We start from the raw sequence: 21,405 nt of genomic DNA on the forward strand, positions 1-21,405 counted from the left end.
CAAGCCTGCCGTTGCAGACGTGAGAAGAGCTAGAAAAATGAAGCAGAAAGCATGGGCATTGCCAAAGCCAATCCCGCGTCTGTCCAGATCATTCGTCAGGTCGGGTATCAGGAAGCAACTGTTGTCAAAGGTTCCTGGATCACTGATTGGTGCCGATGGAGACTTGAAGAAGGGGTTTGAAAGGTTATTCGCCGAGGTTAACATGGTTCAGGCTGGGGAAGGGTCCAGCAGGGCAGATGTGCAATTCGTGGGAGCACGTGCGAAAGTCAACAACTGGGAAGCTACTCCTATTCCTACCCGGAGGGAGTCTTGGTAGTGGGTTTTGATTTTCTTTTGTTGTCTGGATTATTCCAGGGTCTGTAATTCAGATATTATGTTCCGTCCAGTTGGATGTGTTAAAACCCTATTATCTTTATATTCAATGAAATGCAATTGTTCCTTTTCCTTCATTTCTTCTAATTTTATTTTGTTTTCTTCTTTTGTACAGTTCTGTTTATGCTGATATCAATGACTTGACATGCATGAGAAATCTTCGGCCCAGTTTTAAAAGCCAATCTAACTCTAAAATGATAATACAAGAAATTGAGTGTGATAACGAGTTGGAATTTGAGGATGATGAGGCCGATGAAGAAATTAGTAAGGAACTAAGTCATTTTGAGGAAAAGCCCAAACCTAATTTGAATGACACAGAAGCAGTTAATCTAGGAGACCAAGAAAATGTCCGTAAAACTAAAATAAGTGTACATCTGGAACCTCAACTCAGGGAGGAGATAATTAAAGCACTATTCGAATACAAATATGTTTTTGCATGGTCCTATGACGACATGCCGGGTCTGAGCACTGATTTAGTGGTTCACAAGTTGACCACTGACCCGGCATTCCCTCCTATCAAACAGAAGCTGAGAAAGTTCAAAACGGATATGAGTGTAAAGATCAAAGAAGAGGTCACCAAGCAGTTCGATGCGAAAGTTATTCGGGTCACGCGGTATCCCACCTGGTTAGCCAATATTGTGCCTGTGCCAAAGAAGGATGGCAAGACCAGGGTGTGCGTTGATTATCGGGATCTCAACAAAGCAAGTCTAAAGGATAATTTTCCCTTACCAAACATCCATATATTGATTGACAATTGTGCCAAATATGAATTGGTTCTTTTGTGGATTGTTACGCGGGTTATCATCAGATTTTGATGGACGAGGAAGATGTAGAAAAGATGGCATTCATCATGCTGTGGGGAACGTACTGCTATTGGGTCATGCCATTCGGTTTGGAAAATGTTGGGGCAACCTATATGAGGGAAATGACAACAATATTCCATCATATGATACACCAGGAAATCGAGGTGTACATGGATGATGTGATCGTGAAGTCCAGAAAGCAGTCTGACCATGTCAGGGATCTGAAGAAGTTCTTACGAAGGCTTTGCAGGTACAATCTCAAGTTTAATCCTGCAAAGTGTGCTTTTGGGGTGCCATCTGGAAAGTTGTTGGGGTTCATAGTCAGTCGTCGGGGCATTGAATTGGACCCATCGAAAATCAAGGCCATCCAGGAATTGCCACCTCCGATGAACAAGACCGAGGTGATGAGTTTGTTGGGGAGATTGAATTATATCAGCAGGTTCATCGCTCAGCTCACGACAACTTGTGAGCCTATCTTCAAGCTGTTAAAGAAAGATGTTTCGGTCAAGTGGACAGATGAATGTCAAGAGGCATTTGATAAGATAAAGGGGTATTTGTCAAATCCACTCGTGTTGGTCCTGCCAGAACCAGGGCGACCTTTGATTCTATATTTGACGGTATTGGACAATTCATTCGGCTGTGTATTGGGTCAACATGATATCACTGGTAGGAAGGAGTAGGCTATATATTATCTCAGTAAGAAATTCACACCGTACGAGGTCAAGTACACTCAGCTTGAGAGGACATGTTGCGCCCTAACCTGGGTGGCACAGAAGCTGAAACATTATTTGTCATCTTACACTACCTATCTCATATCTCGCTTGGATCCATTGAAGTATATCTTTCAGAAGCCTATGCCCACAGGGAGGCTTGCAAAGTGGCAGATCCTGCTCACAGAGTTTGACATTGTTTACATGACTCGGACTGCAATGAAAGCACAGGCCTTGGCAGACCATTTGACCGAGAACCCGGTTGATGAAGATTATGAACCTTTGAAAACTTATTTTCCTAATGAACAGGTGATGCACATTGATGAGTTGGAACAAGTCGAGAAGCCAGGATGGAAACTTTTCTTTGATGGAGCCGCAAACATGAAGGGCGTGGGAATAGGAGCAGTACTTATTTCTGAAACAGGGCAGCACTATCCTGTTACGGCTCAGTCATGTTTTTACTGTACCAACAACATGGATGAGTACGAGGCATGTATTCTGGGTTTGAGGCTAGCTGTGGATATGGGTGTCCAGGAACTCTTGGTCTTGGGTGACTCGGATCTCCTAGTGCACCAAATTCAGGGAGAATGGGAAACACGGGATTTGAAACTCATACCATACAGACAATGTTTGCATGATCCTTGTCAGCGGTTTCAGTCGATAGAATTCAAACATATCCTGAGGATCCATAATGAAGTCGCCGATGCTTTAGCCACTCTGACGTCAATGTTACATCATCCAGATAAGGCTTATGTGGACCCTTTGCAGATTCAGGTCCGTGATCAGCATGCTTACTGCAATATGGTGGAAGAAGAACTGGATGGGGAGCCATGGTTCCATGATATCAAAGAATACATTAGGATGGGGGTATATCCGGTACAGGCCACTGGTGATCAAAAAAGAATAATTCGACGATTGGCAAGTGGATTTTTCTTTAATGGAGGGGTATTGTACAAAAGAACTCTAGATCTGGGATTGCTAAGATGCATAGATGCTAGACAGGCCACAAGAATCATGACTGAGGTACACTCCGGAGTTTGTGGACCGCATATGAGTGGGTACGTTCTGGCAAAGAAGATTCTCCGAGCAGGTTATTACTGGCTCACTATGGAGCGGGATTGCATCACTTTTGTGCGTAAATGTCATCTATGCCAAGTGCATGGAGATTTGATTCATTCTCCACCATCTGAATTACATACAATGTCTGCACCATGACCTTTTGTTGCTTGGGGCATAGATGTCATTGGGCCAATCGAGTCGGCAGCATCGAACGGACACAGGTTTATCCTGGTAGCCATTGATTATTTCACTAAGTGGGTTGAAGCGAAAACGTTCAAATCTGTGACCAAGAAAGTAGTGGTCGACTTTGTGCATTCAAATATCATCTGTTGGTTTGGGATTCCGAAGGTAATCATCACGGACAATGGCGCTAATCTCAACAGTCATCTGATGACATAGACATGTCAGCAGTTTAAGATTATACATCGCAATTCCACCCCATACCGCCCTAAGGCAAATGGAGCAGTCAAGGCAGCCAACAAGAATATAAAGAAGATACTTCGAAAAATGGTGGAAGGTTCTAGACAGTGGCATGAAAAGTTGTCGTTTGCATTGCTGGGTTATTGCACTACTATCCATACTTCGGTAGGGGGCACTCCTTATTCTTTGGTGTATGGCATGGAGGTGGTGATACCCGCAGAAATTGAAATCCCATCCCTTCGGATTGTCGCTGAGGCAGAAATTGATGACGTTGAATGGGTCAAAACCCGCTTGGAACAATTAAGTCTGATTGATGAAAAGAGATTAACAGCAGTGTGTCACGGCCAATTGTACCAACAGAGAATGGCGAGGGCATATAACAAGAAGGTACGTCCACAGAAGTTTGAAGTGGGTCAGTTAGTGTTGAGACGTATCTTGCCTCATTAGGCTGAAGCAACCCCAAACTGGCAGGGGCCATTTGTCGTAACTAGGGTGTTGTCCAATGGCGCGCTATATTTGACAGATGTGGAAGGGAAATGTGTAGAAATGGCTATCAATTTTGATGCGGTCAAGAGATACTATGTATGATTTCTTTGTTTGATTGTACTTGGTTGTATTTGGCATATTTTGAAGATTGAAATGACGAAGGTGTTTTGTTCTGCTATCTAAACACTTGATCCCTCGTCACCCCTTTTGAGCCTTATTTATTTTCTATCTCACCCCTCATTCGGAATCAGTAGTGAATATTAGAAACACAAGCATGAAAGATAAGAAAAGGAAGAAAGGAAAAGAGAAAGAAAAGGAAAGAAATAGAGGAAAGTAAAAGAGAAAAACAAGAAGAAAAGAAAAAAGAAGAAGAAAAAAAGAGAAAGAAAAGAAGGAGAAAAGAGAAAATCACAACAACAAAGTAATTCCTATGTCATGAACTACGTTCGACCTGATTCCTTTTAAGGATACATAGGTAGCCTCACGGTTTGGTCTCATCAAAACAAAAATCCAAAAGTTCCCCATGCAAGAAACTAGGGCAGAAGTTGTGTTTGTTGTGAGAAACCTGATTCCGAAAGTTGTAACTTTAACCCATTTGAATTGTTTTGAGCCTTTTATACCCTTTCTTTCTAACCCTATCCAGAATCCTACATTATGGTCCAAAGAAAGACCTTCTGATTAGTCTTTGAGAAATGTCAAGTCGAGCAGGTAAATGTAATTCATGTCAGGGGAAACACTCTGGTTCAAGCAGAAAAAATAAAAATGAGAGAGTCTTATTGGTGAAAACCTTCACAAGCACCGTAAGGCGACGAGAGTTGAGAAAAATAAAAATGAGAGAGTCTTATTGGTGAAAACCTTCACAGGCACCGTAAGGCGATGGGAGTTAAGAGAAAAATGAGAGAGTCTTATTGGTGAAACCCTCATGGGCACCGTAAGGCGAAAGTGAGTCTAGAGATGAACGAATGAAAGAGGTCTGCTGGTGAAAACCTTTTAAGGCACCGCATGATGAACAAGGTCAAGGTTTGGGTAAGGTAATCAAGTCATGGAAATTCTAGGGCAATGAAGTACGGCAACTGAAATTTGATTGGTTGGACAGATTGGGCCGATTAATCCGAAGTGCATGTCATGATCATTGGTACCAGCTGTTCCACTCAGATAAGTTTCTTTTTCTTTTTCCTTTTGTAGCAGTCATCTGGTTTTGGATTCTTCTTATCCTTAACCCGTAAAGTCATTGCATTTCATTTTCCTTTGGGTATTTATCTAAAGATGTTTCAATGTCAGTCTTGTCCAAATCAAGTAAAAAGGATTTCAAAACTCACTACCAACTTCCAAAATTGCAAAGCACGGAGTGTTCAAAGCATACTAAGGGTAACATGATGTAAGAGAGGGGTACAAAGAATAACCGGAAGTTTCATCGGTGGAATGGAATGGTAATGTCATAGGAGATGCAAAGGTTCAGATAAAAGGGTCAGAGGTAAAATAACAACATGGGTATAGAACACTCGGTTCGTCAAAGGTCATGGGGTGTGAGAGTCAGTCAGAAAGTCAAAGCGGTTCAGGGCCAGTTCGGAGAAGCCAACCAGAACAAAATATTGCAGCAGAAGGATCTTCAGCAAGAATGCCATAAGCTAACCACCACTTTAAACTGACAAAATTTTCTTTGCTTGAAACAGGGGCAGAAAATTTGTGGGATTCGGAGAAACTCTCCGTGGAGAAAGGCAGTCACCAAACAGGTTTGATTTTCGATTTTCAGGACCCTCCTGGAAAATGGGACCTAGTTTAAAGTTCAGAAAAAGTATCATCTAGCATAAATGTATCCCCAAAAGAATATAGGTTAGCTTAGAAGTTTGCATGTTCGAGAAAGGATTTGATTAGGAGTTGTCAGGACCCTCCTGAATAATGGGACTTAGCTTTAAGATTTCGATTAGATAACAACATTTAGCGTAAACTCTGCTGTAGGGTAGTATAATTCAGACATGAAAGTTGTCACCCTTAAGATAAAATTTGACCTTTGATTTTTAGGACCCTCCTGGATAATAGGGAGTAGTTTAAAGATCCTCTTAGATAGCAAGATTTAGCAGAAGTCACACCTGTAGAAGATATAACTTAGATTTTAAATTGTCGTTTAGTTAAGAGTTGTCAGGACCCCCCTGAATAATGAGACCTAGCTTTCAAATCCTTAGTAATACTTGGTAGTACGATTTAGTTTTACAACCACATCTGTCCCCAGCCACCAAACTGGGGCAGAAAAGTTTCTTTGTTTTTGTCTGTTTTGTTGAAGTTAGGAGCCCGCCTGGAGAGCAGGGAATACATTTCAAGTTGAAGTCAGGAGCCCACCTGGAGAGCAGGGAATACATTCAAGCGTAGCAGTTAGGAGCCCGCCTGGAGAACAAGGGAGTACAATTTAAGTTTTAGCTTTCAAATTCTTTGTTTTGTCTATTTGAAATCAGGAGCTCGCCTGGAGAGCAGGGAATACTTTCAAGCGTAGCAGTGAGGAGCTCGCCTGGAGAACAAGGGAGTACAATTTAAATTTTAGTTTGCAAATTCTTTGCTTTGTTTATTTTGAAGTCAGGAGCCCGCCTAGAGAACAAGGGAATATATTTCAAGTTGAAGTCAGGAGCCCGCCTGGAGAACAAGGGAATATATTTCAAGTTGAAGTCAGGAGCCAGCCTGGAGAGCAGGGAATACTTTCAAGTTAGCAGTCAGGAGCCCGCCTGGAGAACAAGGGAGTACAATTTAAGTTTTTAGCTTTCAAATTCTTTGTTTTGTCTATGTTGAAGTCAGGAGCCCGCCTGGAGAGCAGGGAATACTTTCAAGCACAGCAGTCAGGAGCCCGCCTAGAGAACAAGGGAGTACAATTTAAATTTTAGATTTCAAATTCTTTGTTTTGTCTATCTTAAAGTCAGGAGCCCGCCTGGAAAGCAGGGAACGCTTTCAGATTAGCAGTCAGGAACCCGCCTGGATAGCATGGGAATACATATCAAGCTCAGCAGTCAGGCATCCGCCTGGAAAAAGGGAAGGATCTCAGTTTACAATGCAAGACGACAACAAAGGAAGTTTACCGAGAGAATACAAGGCAATAAGGCAAAAAGAGACACAAGATCAAGTTTGAAGATCTAGATAGGATTTTGTAAAACATAGATCATAGTCTAGTCTAGCTTCTTTTATTTTTGACACGGTGTAATAAGGGGTTCAGTAAGCAGTAGTAGCAGCAACAACAACAGTGAAAGCACAACTTCATGGTAGTCCCAGCTACCAAAACTTCCCGACCTACACTGACCTGATTCCTTTTTAGCCAAGGATATGTAGGCAACATCAAAACTAGGGTGCGGTCAAATATTTCAAAAATACTTCACACGGAGTATTCAAACGGGCAAAAATCGCTCGTATCCGCTCACTTATCTTTGCATGAAAACTCTTCGTGTTTCCGAGCAAAGAGGGGCAGCTGTGAGCACGTGATTTTTGCCCTATATGAATTACTCCAACAAATTCAAAACAAAATAATTTCTTTTAGTGTTTGCAATTTTGGGGATTTTCGTGGCATTTTCTGGTAATTGTTTGCATTTGTCTGTGCATTTTTATTTTATTTAATTAATGAAAATTACAAAAATATGTTGCATTTGCATTTAGGATTTAATTTTACATTTTTGGATTAATTGACAAATTAGTTATTTTATAAAAATGGAAAAATCACAAAAATAGTTTATCTTGCACTTTTAATTTTAATTTTGAATTTTGGTAGTTTTTCCTTTAATTTGGTTTTTAATTATTTGTAGTAACAATTATTAGGGTTAATTAATTTAATATGGTAGTATAATTTGGTTTAGGATTTAATTTAGGTTTTAATTTCAATTTTTGAAAAAGAAAAAGAATTTTTAAAGAAAAATGAATTGAAAAGAAAAAGAAAGAGAAGAGAAAGAAGTGAAAGGAATCCAAATCTGGGCTAAAACCTATTTAATTGTCCCTAGCCCAAACGAAACTACCCAGTACCCAGCCCAAACCCACGCCTCACCCGGTCCAAATCCCCCAACTAAGTCAAACGACGTCATTTTTCCTTGTTGATCTGGACCGTTGATCTCAGTTGATCAAATGGTACGCAACTGAGCCCTTACTTGATATATATATGTCCTAACGCCCTACCCCCCTCCAATTCCATTTCCTCACTCCTGTCTCTCAGAGCGAAACCCTAATGAGACTCCGCCGCCCCAGAATTCCCTAATCCCCACCGGCCGGCGGCGTGACCCAATCACCCCCAAATTGCCACCACGCAATCACCACCCCTTCCTGTATCCAAATCCATCAGCATCTTTCCCTAAAACCCAACCAAGTTTACCCAGTTTCGGATCTGGAAATGAAAAATGCAACACCTAATGTCCTTTACCTTATCTGATTTCTGTTCAAAATTTCGACTCGTTCTAACTTAAATATTACGTTAATAGATTGTTCTCAACGAGAGCAATCGATTGACGATAGTTTTTAGTTATTACGAGAACGTCGGATTCGGACAGGCCCGCCGAATTCCAGCTATAATCCATAGGTTCATTTCAAGGCTTTTGCATTACCTTTTCTGAGTTAAATAAGGTAAAATTTCACCATTGTTTCCTTCATGAATCGAGTCCATAGCTTTTAGTTTGCATTAATTTGCTCTACAATCATCACTGTCTCACTTAGTTTTTATTTACTTCTTCCGTTAATTCCGCTTAATTTCTTGTCCTTGTTAGTCGATAAGTCAGTAATCTTAATTAGTTCACTCAGGCTTAAACTTTCAGCATTATATGTTTTTTTTCCTTTTCTGGGTTATATGGTTTCTGTGGGTTACTTGGTTGGACAATAGAAGCCATATCTGTTTGGGCCTAAGCCTTGTCCGTTGGCCTAAATTTTGGAATTGTAGGAAGGTAAATATAGGGGTATCAAGGGGTGTTTTGGTTATTTGAGGATTGGGAATATTTTTTGTTATGGGGGAAGCTTCTAGAGGATAAGGGCAGGTTCACATGTGGAGAGATAAAAGAGAGTTCAGATTTTTTTAAGGGGTAAAAAGGAAAAACGAAAAAGAGAAAGGCCTGGCAATGCTGCCCTAAAGTTGGCCTATATAAAGACCTTCTGATCATTCTAGAGAGGGGGAGAAATTTAGAAAAAAAACTTCAGACGGTTAAAAGTATCAAAAGAATTACTGTTTCATAGAGTTCAAGTGTTTCTTTTGATTCCTTCAAATTCTGAAAATAATAGATATTAAGGCTAGGTTTTGGTGTTTGTTTGTTTAAAAGTGTGTTTGACACTGCAATCTGGTCTGCTGAATTGCATTTTCTGGGGTTTGAACTGTTTTTGGTACACTGTTCCATTGGATTTGAGTTCCACTTTGCTGTTTGTTACTGCTAATGGATCTCTGATTATCTCGCTGTTGTTTTCTTCACATTTTCAGGTATGTAAAGACATTTGAACCTTGAGTAAATGTAGACTAGAAGTTTTACGAAATCAAGCTGAAATGGCTGTTTTGTTCTTTCGAGACGAGGCTATTGGTCTTCTTGCAATTTCTGCACATCTTTCTCGTTAATCATTATGAGTAGTTAGTTGTATAGTTTGTAGTCTATTTCCTTTTCAGACTTTGGATTGGCACCAATGTGTTATAAATAATGTTGAACTATTGGACTATTACAGTGCTGTAAGTTAGTGCTAAGTTTAGCCACATTTAAGTCTTGTTCATAAATGTCGCTCATGTTCGAGCTAGCTTTAAATGATGTTTGAAATGCTGTTTGTCTTTCTGGGTTCGAGATGCATCTTTGCGTCTGAATCGTATGCCTCTTTTGGCTCATTATGCTGAAATTTGTCTTAAAACTAGCCTTGTTGTGCAGTGTGTTATGTTTTCTCTTGTGAAATAAGAGATTCCTGCACACAATGATGCATGTGTAAGGTTTTGCTGAAAGCTATTGTTGTTGAGCTCGGCTATAGTTTATGGATTCGACCACTAATTGGCCAAAAAATCAGTAAGTATTAAATCAAAATGGGCCTGTCGAGTGCTATGTTTATTAGAGTTAGATAGTGGCAGTACTTCTTCGTAAAGAGTTCTTAAGCTTGAAAGGTTTAGTGATTTGGGAGTTGATATTGTTACCTGTTAGTAGTAATGAATTGCTATCATTGAATTCCTTTGATATCCTAGATTTCAAAGCTCAAGAACTTCAAATGGTAATAGGGAAATAGTAATAGGGAGGAAAGCACATATTCTGTCATTAAAATCGTTCTCTGCTGTTAAGTTTGCTGCGTTATATCTCAAACTTGGTACCTTCTGTTCCCTGATTTGATATCCTGTGCACCAGAAAGTCTTTGAGGATAATTATTTACAATGTGATTGTTACCTTTAAAATTTTCAAAAGTGTAAGAGTGCAATAATTTTGTATGTTGCTTAGTTTTCTAGCTTGTGACCTATACACGTATGGCTCTGAATATTCAAAATTATCTAAAGTGTTAAGAGTACAATAATTGTTTTTACTTTTGTTTTTGTACTTTCTTAATCAATTATCCCAAAAACTTTCTAAATATGTTGAGTGGTAACAATAATTATATAGATGTTAAATATTTTTCATGTAAAAGTACACATAATTTGGATGGCTAGATAAAAACTAGCATACCATATAACTTGTGTTGCCGTAGGCCCCCTCCCACGTTCCTTCCATAAATAGTTCTTAGATAGTTCTCGTGGTTGCTCCAGGCCCGTTTAATATACTATCGTGGTTATGGACACTTTCGCGTGACATGATTACGATTTCTAAATGTAAAATCGGAGTATGCGTTCGCGCAACTTCGGCCAAACTCTTCTTAATAATAACAAAGCGTTCTTAATTGTGGACACGTTTGCGTGACATAATTTTTGACGCGCCAAACAAATGGGTACACATACGCGTGACACGTTTCAAGATAATTTTCTTAATTTAAAAAGCGGTAAAAATTAAATTCACATAGGTTCTAAAAATCAGTAATTAAATAATTTTAATAAACCAAGTATGATCAAAGCGACCATGCTAGAACCACGGAATCCGGGAATGCCTAACACCTTCTCCCGGGTTAACAGAATTCCTTACACGTATTTCTGTGTTCGCAGACTGTAAAACAGAGTCAATCTTTTCCTCGATTCGGGATTTGAACTGGTGACTTGGGACACCATAAAAGTATCCCAAGTGGCGACTCTAAATTTTAATAGAAAAATAATCCCGTTTCGATTGTCACTTTAAGTTGGAAAAAACTCTCCTATACACCCTCTCGGGGGTATAGTGAAAAAGGAGGTGTGACAGTGAGTATGGGGAGTTTGGCATATATTCTAGTTGGGGAGAGACCTCTTGCAGTTGATGTTCAAGCCTTGGCCAATCGGTTCGTGAGGTTGGATATGTCGGAGCCTAGTCGGGTACTGGCTTGTGTGATTTCTCAGTCTTCCTTATATGATCGCGTCAGAGAGCGCCAATATAATGATCCTCATTTGCTTGTCCTTAAGGATAGAGTTTAGCACGACGATGCCAGAGATGTGACTATTAGTGATGATGGGCTGTTGAGGATGCAGGGCCGGATATGTGTGCCTAATGTAGATGGGCTTCGAGAGTTGATTCTGGAGGAGGTCTATAGCTCACGGTATTCCATTCATCCGGGTGCCGCAAAGATGTATCAGGATCTGAAACAACTTTAATGGTGGAGGATAATGAAGAAGGACATTGTGAGATTTTTAGCTCGATGTCTTAATTGTCAGCAAGTGAAATATGAGCATCAGAGACTGGGTGGCTTGCTTCAGCAGATGGATATTCCAGAGTGAAAGTGGGAGCGGATCAACATGAACTTTGTAGTTGGGCTCCCATGGACTTTGAAGAAGTTCGATGCTATTTGGGTGATTGTGGATCGGCTGACCAAGTCCGTGCACTTCATTCCTATGTGTACTACCTATTCTTCAAAGCGGTTGGCAGAGATCTATATCCGGGAGATTGTTCGTTTGCATGGTGTCCCAGTTTCTATCATTTCAGATAGGGGCAGTCAGTTTACTTCGTAGTTTTGGAGGTTTGTGTAGCAAGAGTTGGGTACTCAGGTTGAGTTGAGTAGAGCTTTCACCCTTAGACGAACGGGCAGTCCGAGCACATTATTCATATATTGAAGGACATGTTGTGTACTTGTGTCATTAATTTCGGAGGGTCATGGGATCAGTTTTTACCGCTCGCAGAGTTTGCTTATAACAACAGCTACTAGTCGAGTATTCAGGTGGCTCCATATGAGGCTTTGTATGGGAGGCAGTGTAAAACTCCAATTGGTTGGTTTGAGTCGAGTAAGGCTAGGCTATTGGGTACAGACTTGGTGCAGGATGCTTTAGACAAGGTGAAGGTGATTTAGGAGAGATTTTGTACAGCGCAGTCGAGACAAAAGAGTTATGCTGACAGGAAGGTTCGGGATGTGTCCTACATGGTTGGTGAGAAGGTTCTGTTGAAGGTTTCACCCATGAAGGGTGTTATGAGATTTGGGAAGAAGGGTAAATTGAGTCCTCGGTTCATTGGGCCTTTTGAGGTGCTTCGGAGGATTGGGGAGGTGGCTTATGAGCTTGCTTTGCCACCTAGCTTGTCGAGTGTGCATCCGGTATTTCATGTTTCTATGCTCCGAATGTATATTGGCGACCCGTCTCATGTTTTGGATTTCAGCACAGTCCAGTTAGATGATGATTTGACTTATGATGTGGAGCCAGTAGCTATTTTGGAGCGTCAGGTTCGAAAGTTGAGGTCAAAGGACATAGCTTCAGTGAAATTGCAGTGGAGAAGTCGGCCCATGGAGGAAGCTACCTGGGAGACCGAGCAGGAGATGCGGAGTAGATATCCTCACCTATTTGAGGCTTCAAGCATGTTTATTGACCCGTTCGAGAGCGAACATTTGTTTAAGAGGGGGAGGATGTAACGACCCGGCCGGTTGTTTCATGAGTTACCGCTCCATTTCCCCTATTTTTGCTTTTTATTGCCTTGCTCAGCTGTATTATGTGTTATCAGATTGGTTGGCTCGGGTTCGGAGAGGTTTTGTTAAGGTTTAAGACACTTAGTCTTTTTTGAGTAAGCTTAAGTTGGAAAAGTCAATCGGATGTTGACTTATGTGATAAAGGGCTCGGATGTGAATTCCGATAGTTCAGATAGCATCGGGAGGTGATTTGGGACTTAGGAGCGTGGTCGAAATGTGTTTTGGAGGTACGGAGTAGATTTATAGCATGTTTGGCCAAGCTGCAAAAATCAGCTTATTTTGAGAAGTGCTTTTCTCAAAAGTACTTTTGGTGAGAAGTAGTTTGTGTTTGGCTAATTAGTTTGAAAAGCACTTCTGAGCAGCAATTAATGTTTGGCCAAGCTTTAAAAAACTGCTTCTAAGTGTATTTTTCTCAAAAGTGTTTCTCAGAAAAGTGCTTTTGGAGAGAAGCTACTTTTTTCTGCTTCTCCAAAACTGCTTCTGCTTCTCTTCAAAAGCACTTTTTTTCCTTCCAAAAACTTGTCCAAACACTTCAATTTTTGGCCAAAAGTGCTTTTGGCAACAAAAAAAACACTTTTGGCCAAAAAGAAGCTTGGCCAAACAGGCTATTAGGCTTGAATTGGCAAAATTGGAATTTTGGTGTTTTCCGGTTGGTAGTTGAGATTTTGATATAGGGATCGGAATGGAATTCCGGGAGTTGCAGTAGGTCCATTGTGTCATTTGGTATGTGTGCAAAATCTTAGGTCATTCATACGTGGTTTGATAGACTTTTTGATCGAAAGCGGAATTTGGAAGATTTTGGAATTCTTAGGCTTGAATCCGATACAAATTTGGTGTTTTGATGTTGTTTTGAGCATTCCGAAGGTTGGAACAAGTTTTAATGATATTATGGGATATGTTGGTGTGTTTGGTTGAGGACTCAAGGGCCCCGGGTGAGTTTCGGGTGGTTGAACGGATCATTTCAAGTTAAAAAAAGATTGCAGAAATCTGCTGTGAGTGTTGCAGACCTTTGGCCTTCGCGTTCGCGAGTAGGCCCTCACGTTCGCGAAGGGTTAGGATGAGAGACTGGAGTTTTGGCCTTCGCGTTTGTGATGGAGGTCCCGCGTTCGCGAAGGGTTGGGGTCAGTGAGCTACACGTTCGTGAGAGGGAAGCCACGTTCGTGATGGTTTGTGAGTCTAAGTCTTCACGTTCGCGTGAAGGGCGTCGCGTTCGCGATGAAGTAAAAGTGGTCAACTCAAATTTGTGCTTCACAAACATGAGGCGTTGACCACGTTCGCGATGAAGGATTTTTTAAGTGTTGGGAAGAATGTTTTAAAAGACCAATTCCGCGATTTTTAGCCTAAGTTCCACCATTTTTGGGTGATTTTAGAGTTTTTTTGAAGAGGATTGAAGAGGGAATCAAGGGGGAACACTTGGAGGTAAGATTTATGGACTCAATACTCAATCCTAATGTGTTTTCTACCTAATTAATCATGAAATTTATAGAATTTAAGCCTAAATATTGAAGAACTAGGGCTTGTAATTGGAGATCTAAAATTAGGGATTTGAGGGGTCGTTTGTGGTTGGATTTTGGTGCTTTTGAAATGAATGAACTCGGGGAGTGATAAGGAGTCTATGGATGTAATTTTTATCAGATTCTGAGATGTGGGCCCGGGGGTTGGTTTTGGCCAATTTCGGGATTTGGGTTGTAATTTGATTACTTTCGAGTGGGCTTTGTTCCCTTAGCATATTTTGATGGTTTTGCACTGATTTTGGTTAGATTTGGAGCATTCGGAGGCCGATTCAAGAGGCAAAGGCATCGCGGGCTAGAGTTTGGATCGGATAGAGGTGAGTAATGATTGTAAATATTGTCTTGAGGGTATGAAACCCCGGATTTCACATCATTGTGCTATTTGAGGTGACACACACGCTAGACGACAAGCGTGGGGTCGTACACCGTTGGGGATTGTGACGTAGTCCATCCCGTATGACTGTTTAACTGCGTATTTGATTAAAAATTGTTTGCTATCATCATATTTTGGGCTGAATGCCAACTGTTTTGGACCCTTAGGGGATTTTTACTGCTGTTCCTCATTGTTTTGACTTTATACTTGTACTCAGTCATGATATATCCTACTGATTTTATAACCTAGCCATGTTTACTCTATTTTGACATCTTAAATGATATTTTGAGTTGAGCATCATATTTTACTATGCCCGAGTGGCTTTTAGAGATTTCTGACTAAGTAGGGCCGATGGCCTATGTTGTGAGGTTATTATGGGATCAGGCTGTGCGCCGAAGTAGTACTGAGTTGATTCATGATTATGAGGCTGAGGGCCTGGGTTGTACGCCACAAGGTGGCTTGATATGAGGCCGAGAGCCTACTGATTATGTCATGAGATGGCTTGATATTGCACTTGGGCCATAAGGGGCCCCTCTCGGAGTCTGTACACCCCCTGTGAGCGCGGGTACCCAGTATGATATGTGAGATAGCCCGAGGGGCTGATGTTGTTCCATGATATTGTGCCCGAGGGGCTGATTCTATGTGTTTATCTTTTCTCGCTGCTTTTCATTCACCTGTTTAACTGTTAAGAAATGTTTTAAAGAGGTTTTTACTGAACCGAGGTGTTTTTACAAGTTTTCACTGTTCTATTGCATTGTACTGATTTTATACTGCCTTTTTGTAGCATTTTGCTGTGTTTTACGTGTTTTCTTATTGCTTAGCTGCCTTTACCTTTATTAATCACTGAGTTGGCGTACTCACATTACTCCCTGCACCCTGTATGCATATACAGGAGTCTCGGGTCCTGCTAGCAAGGGCTGATTGCTTAACGGGCTATTCGGAATTCACTAGGTAACTGCTCGGTGTTCACAGCCTAGTGTTTCTCCCTCCAATCTTTATTTTCCCTTGTACTAGATTCAGTAATAGACTGTGTAGTCCTTTTCCATACTCTTAGACTTATGTTAGATGCTCGTGACTGGTGACACCTCAATGTCGGGCTGTATTTATTTCCGCATTGTTCTATTTCACTTTATTTTGGGATTTATCATATGTTAATGTTTTAAAGTAAATTATTATAACTGTTAAAAATGGATTGGGAGTTTATGTCGGCTGGCCTTATTTCACGATAGGCGCCATCACGACTGGGTTCGGGTTTAGGGTCGTGACAAAGGGTATAAGCTGAAACCTCTTTATTTAGCTGCAGTAAATCCAACATTGCAAGGGTATGATATTTTTTTCATTGTAGAATATTAGTTTTGAATCACTAGATTATGTGAAAGGTTTTCTTTTTCTCGAATTCAACAAGGGGGATATTTGTTTTTAACTGATAGTTTCTATTGCGAATTTCAAGTGTAGCAAAAGTATATTTTAAAATATGTATATATATAGGGTATTCAAAATCTGTGGCTAGAGATATCAATAAACTGAAAATGGAGTCATACTGAAATAAAGTTTCACTGGCTAATGAACCATTTAAATTCTTAGATAGCCAATTAAAATATATTTTAAATTAAGGATAATATCCGCACTTGCATCATTATAAAGATAATCATTATTGAAAATATATATATATATATATATATATATATATATATATATATATATATATATATATATAAAGTTTTAGAATTTGAAATTTCAAAATAGAAATATTTTTTGAAAGATAATAACATACCAAATAAGAGTCCAAGTCATATTAAAAGAGTCACGTCGTAACTAAATAATCGTTCATATTGTGTCAAAGTTTGTGCTTTGCCATAAATACAAGTTATTATTTCATTTTGTGGCTATTTTTAGGTTCCAGTGACACCAATAAGAATGGTGCAAGAATAAAATTATCACTACGAGATTTGAGAAAATATTAGCCGTTTTTCGTGTAGTCTTTCTTAATTAATATCTAACGGTTATCTATAATTATCTAGACGGTTTAAATTTTAAGGTTATTTACATATAATTCAAATAACTCAGACATCTAAAATGGTTAATATCAAAAATCAAAATGGAGTCATATTGTAACAAAAATTCACTCGCTAAAGTTTTTTTTAAAATTTTAGATAGCTGACTAAAATGAGTTTTGAATTAAGGATAATATTTTCACTTACATTATTATAAAAATAATTAAACTGAAATTTTAAAATAGAAATATTTTTTGAAAGACATCAACACACCAAATAAGAGTTCAAGTAGTAGTAAAAGAGTCAAGTCGTATCCAAAGAGCCCTTTACAGTCTCAACCTTTAATTGGTTTGCCATAAATATGAGTTATTATTTTGCTTCTTGGCTATTTTTAGGATCCAATGACACCGGCGAGAATTGTACCAAAAAAGAAAAGTATAATTATAACTAGGAGATTTGAGAAATGATTAATTGTTTTCATATAGTGTTTCTTAATTAATATTCAATGATCATCTATATTTATCGAGAAGGTTTAAAATTTAAATTTTTTTACATATAATCCAAGTAACTCAAATATTTGACATAGTTAGTGTCCGCGCATCTGCGCGGATGCTAATACTAGTATGGTTTAAGGGATTATTTTTAGCTATCAAAATGTGAGCTGAAGATAAAGAATTGCAGCAATGGTTGTCAAGGAAGACAAGTTCTCAGTGCAGGAAATGGAGGTTATCAGAGAATGAGCTCAAATGAAATTGCTTGCTTCATTTCATATATGTACAATCCATATATACAAGACTGAATTCAACCGACTTACTTATGACAGCTAATCTAACTAACTGATTTCTTAATAGATAATTAACATTACTTCTAACTGCAGTTAATTCTACTAATTCTAACTATAGTTAACCCCTAGACTTATTAAGTAACTCCACTCTCAACACTCCCCCTCAAGCTGGTGCAAAGACATTAAGCACTCCCAGCTTGGAAACCAAATATTCATGTTGTGACCTCAATATTGCTTTAGTCGTGATGTCTGTTTGTTGCTCACCTGAGCTCACATGATGTGTTTGCACTATCCCTTGCTGAATTTTTCCCCTTATAAAATGACAATGCGCTTCTATATGTTTTGTTCTCTCATGATAGAGCGGATTAGCTACAATCTGCAATGTTGTCTTGTTATCACTGTACAGATCATCATGTTCCCTCACTTCTGCTCCAAGCTCCTTAAACAAGCCAATAAGCCACATCAGTTCTGATAGTGTAGAAGCCATACTCCTATACTCTAATTTTGCTCAGTGTGACGACCCGGCCAGTTGTATCATGAGTTACCGCTCTATTTTTTCCCATTTATGCTTCTTTATGCTTTGTTTAACTGTGTTATATGGTATCGGGTTGGTCGGGTCGAATCCGGAATGGTTTTGGTATGGTTTGAGACACTTAGTCTCTAAAAGTATCTTTAGAGTTAAAAAAGCCAACTGAGAGTTGATTTATTGGTAAACGACCTCGAAATGCAGATTTTATGGCTCGGATAGCTTCGTTAGGTGAATTGGAACTTAGGAGTGTGTCCGAAATATTTTTGTGATGTCCGGTGTAGAATTAGACTTAAATTGGCGAAAGTTAGTTTTTGGCGATTTCCCGTCGGCAGTGAAAAATATGCTATAGGGGTTGGAATGGAATTCCGATAGTTGGAACGGGTTCGTAATGTCATTTTGGATATGTCTGCAAAATTTCAGGTCAATCAGAGTTGTTTTGGATAGGTTTCGGCGTCGTTGGTGGAATTTAGGAATTTCAAAGTTCATAGGCTTGAATTTGATGTGATTTTGGTGTTTTGATGTTGGTTTTGGTGTTTCGAAGGCTCGACTAAGTTCGAATGATGTTATGGGACGTGTTGGTATATTTGTTGAGATTTCCGAGGGCCTGGGGTGGATCTCAAAAGGTTAACGGGTCAATTTAGACTAGTAGAAAAGCTGGTGCATTTTTCACTGCAACATGAACAGTAACTCGGGTGAATAGTAACGCAGGTGAATAGTACCCAGGTGAACAGTAAAACGCATGAACAGTATTTAAATAAACCCTTCGCGACCATTAAACCCTTTTACACCATTTTTGAACGAGAAAAGAGCTTTGAGCCGATTTTGAAGAGAGAAAATCATTGTTCTTCATTGATGTAAGGATTTTGGACCCTAAAACTCGATTATTTGTGATTAAGGAACAAAATATCAGTGTTTAATTCATGAAAGTCAGTAGAAAAAGGTGGAGTTAGGGCTTGAGATTATGAGACTTTCTATGGATGATTTGAGGGGTCAAATGAACTCCGATTTTCGAGCTCTTTATATGTACGGACTCGTGAGATGATGAAGAACATTTTGGTATAAAGTTTGTCTAGTTCCGGGATGCGGGATCGGGGGTCGGGTTTTGACTAATTTCGGGTTTTATGCTTAAAATCGATATTTTTCAATTGGAATTCATTTGTTTAGCATAATTTGATGATAAAAATCTGAACTTGGTAGATTTGGAGCACTTGAAAGTTGGTTCGAGAGGCAAGCATGTTGCAGAGTAGCTTTTCGGGCTAGTTCGAGGTGAGTAATGATTTTAAATGCTGTTCTGAGGGTATAAAACCCCAGATTATACAACGTTTGGCTGTGTTGAGGTGACGCACACACTAGATGACGAGCGTAGGGTCGTGCACCATTGGGGATTGTGACTTAGTCCATCCCGAATGACTATTTTTCTGTATATTTGGTAGCTAATTATTTGATATTATTATACTTTGGGCTAAATGCCATATTTGGGCTTCGTGCCAACTGTTTGAACCTTTAGAGGATCGTTAATGATATTTTCCTCACTATTTGATTTCATACTTGTGCTCAGTCATGCCAGATCTTTCAATGTTTTCAAAACTCAGCTATGTTAATCTGTTTTAGAAACCTTAAATGATGTTTTAAAGATATTTTGAGCTGAGCTGCATATTTTTACTATTGCCCGAAGGGCTTATGAGATTCTGACTGAATAAGGCGAGGGCCTGTATTGTGAGGATACTTTTGGGTCAGGCTGCATGCCACAACAGTGATACACTAATTATGATAATGAGGTCAAGGGCTTGAGATTGTATGCCACGAGGTGGCTTGATATTGATATGAGGCCGAGAGCCTGTTTATGATGCCACGAGATGGCTTGATATTGTGCTTAGGCCGTAAGGGGCCCATCCAGGAGTCTGCACACCCCCAGTGAGCGCGGGTACCCATTGTGACATGAGATATAGCCCGAGGGGCTAATTTGATATTATTGTGACTGAGGGGCAGTTCTTATGTGTTTACCATTCCTAGTTGTTTTTCCTATCTATTGTTAACTGCTTAAAAAGGTGTTTTTATGAGATTTCATTGTTAAATTGTGTTACTAATTTTGTTATGCCTCTGATAGCTAAATGTTGTGTTTAACGTGATTTTATATCGTTCAGTCTTCATTTATTCTTATTACTCACTGAGTTGGAAGTACTCATTTTACTCCCTGCACCTCTGATCGCAGCCTACTCCACACTACTAAAAAGTAGGAAGAGAGGGTCACAATAGCTTTTACCCGATTTGTGGGTCGGGATTGATTTCCATAGATAGCTAGGAATGGAGTCGAGTATCTATTTAGGTTGGGATTGCGTATTGGTTCCAAATTGCACTTCTATTCATTTTTGGGTTTTCTTTATATTCTACTATTATCAAACTACAAATTATAATAGCTACTAGATTAACTATGAGTAAATTGCTACATGTTGTATCTAATAGTTTAAAAGAAACTAGGGTAGTGGCATCCTCCTAGGTGGCCAATTGACGGGTAATTGAACCTAAGGCATGATTGACATGATTGGGGAATATGCTATAACCGTTGCACAATTTTACCCACTCTCACACCTCTCGGTAGAGAGAGTGATTTTGCCCAATTGACTTTCTCAAGACCAATAGGGTAGGCAAATTTGCTCAAGCAACTGGGGTTCAAGTCGGGTATTACTCTCTCGAGGTTTAACCCTTTAAGTGGGACTATCAATTCTCTTGAGTCCATCCCAATTCCTTGTTGGGTCAATTTCGGAGACTTAGGCTCTCTTTCTCAAGAAGAACCCAAGTCAACTTAGCACAAACTAGTATTTGCAACCACTAATTCATATATTAAACTATGAAATTGACCCAAATAACAAACACCATAGTCAATCTAACCTTAAATCACAATACCCATCAATTACTCACACTAGGTTTGAGCCACAACCCTAGCTAATGGGTCTAGCTGCTCATGCTTGAAGAGAAAAACAGAGAAATAGATGAAGATAAAGACATATTATTTAATTGCTAAGGTAAATACAAAGATTCAATGATAAAAACTAAGTAAAAATGCCCAAAATGGCTAAGAAAAGTCTTCTCACGAGCGCAGCTAACGTCTGATAATATCTGATGCCCTAAAAATGGAAAAATGTTCTATTTATACTAAGCTAAAAAAACTGGACAAAATTGCCCCTACGGGGTTAGTGCGGACCGCACAAAATGGTGTGCGGCCGCACTAGGCTCTTGAACTTGCAATCTTGACTCTCTGAACCCAGGCCCCGCGAACCGCACAAAATAGATTGTGGTCGCGGAGGCTTCTAGCACAGTCCACACAAACTCGATCGCGGACCGCACAGGCTTGAACCTCTGAACCTTGTCTTTGCGAACCGCACAGAATGGGAGTGCAGCC

This window comes from Nicotiana tabacum, chromosome 11 (assembly GCF_000715075.1).
Source record: "Nicotiana tabacum cultivar K326 chromosome 11, ASM71507v2, whole genome shotgun sequence".
NCBI lineage: Eukaryota > Viridiplantae > Streptophyta > Magnoliopsida > Solanales > Solanaceae > Nicotiana > Nicotiana tabacum.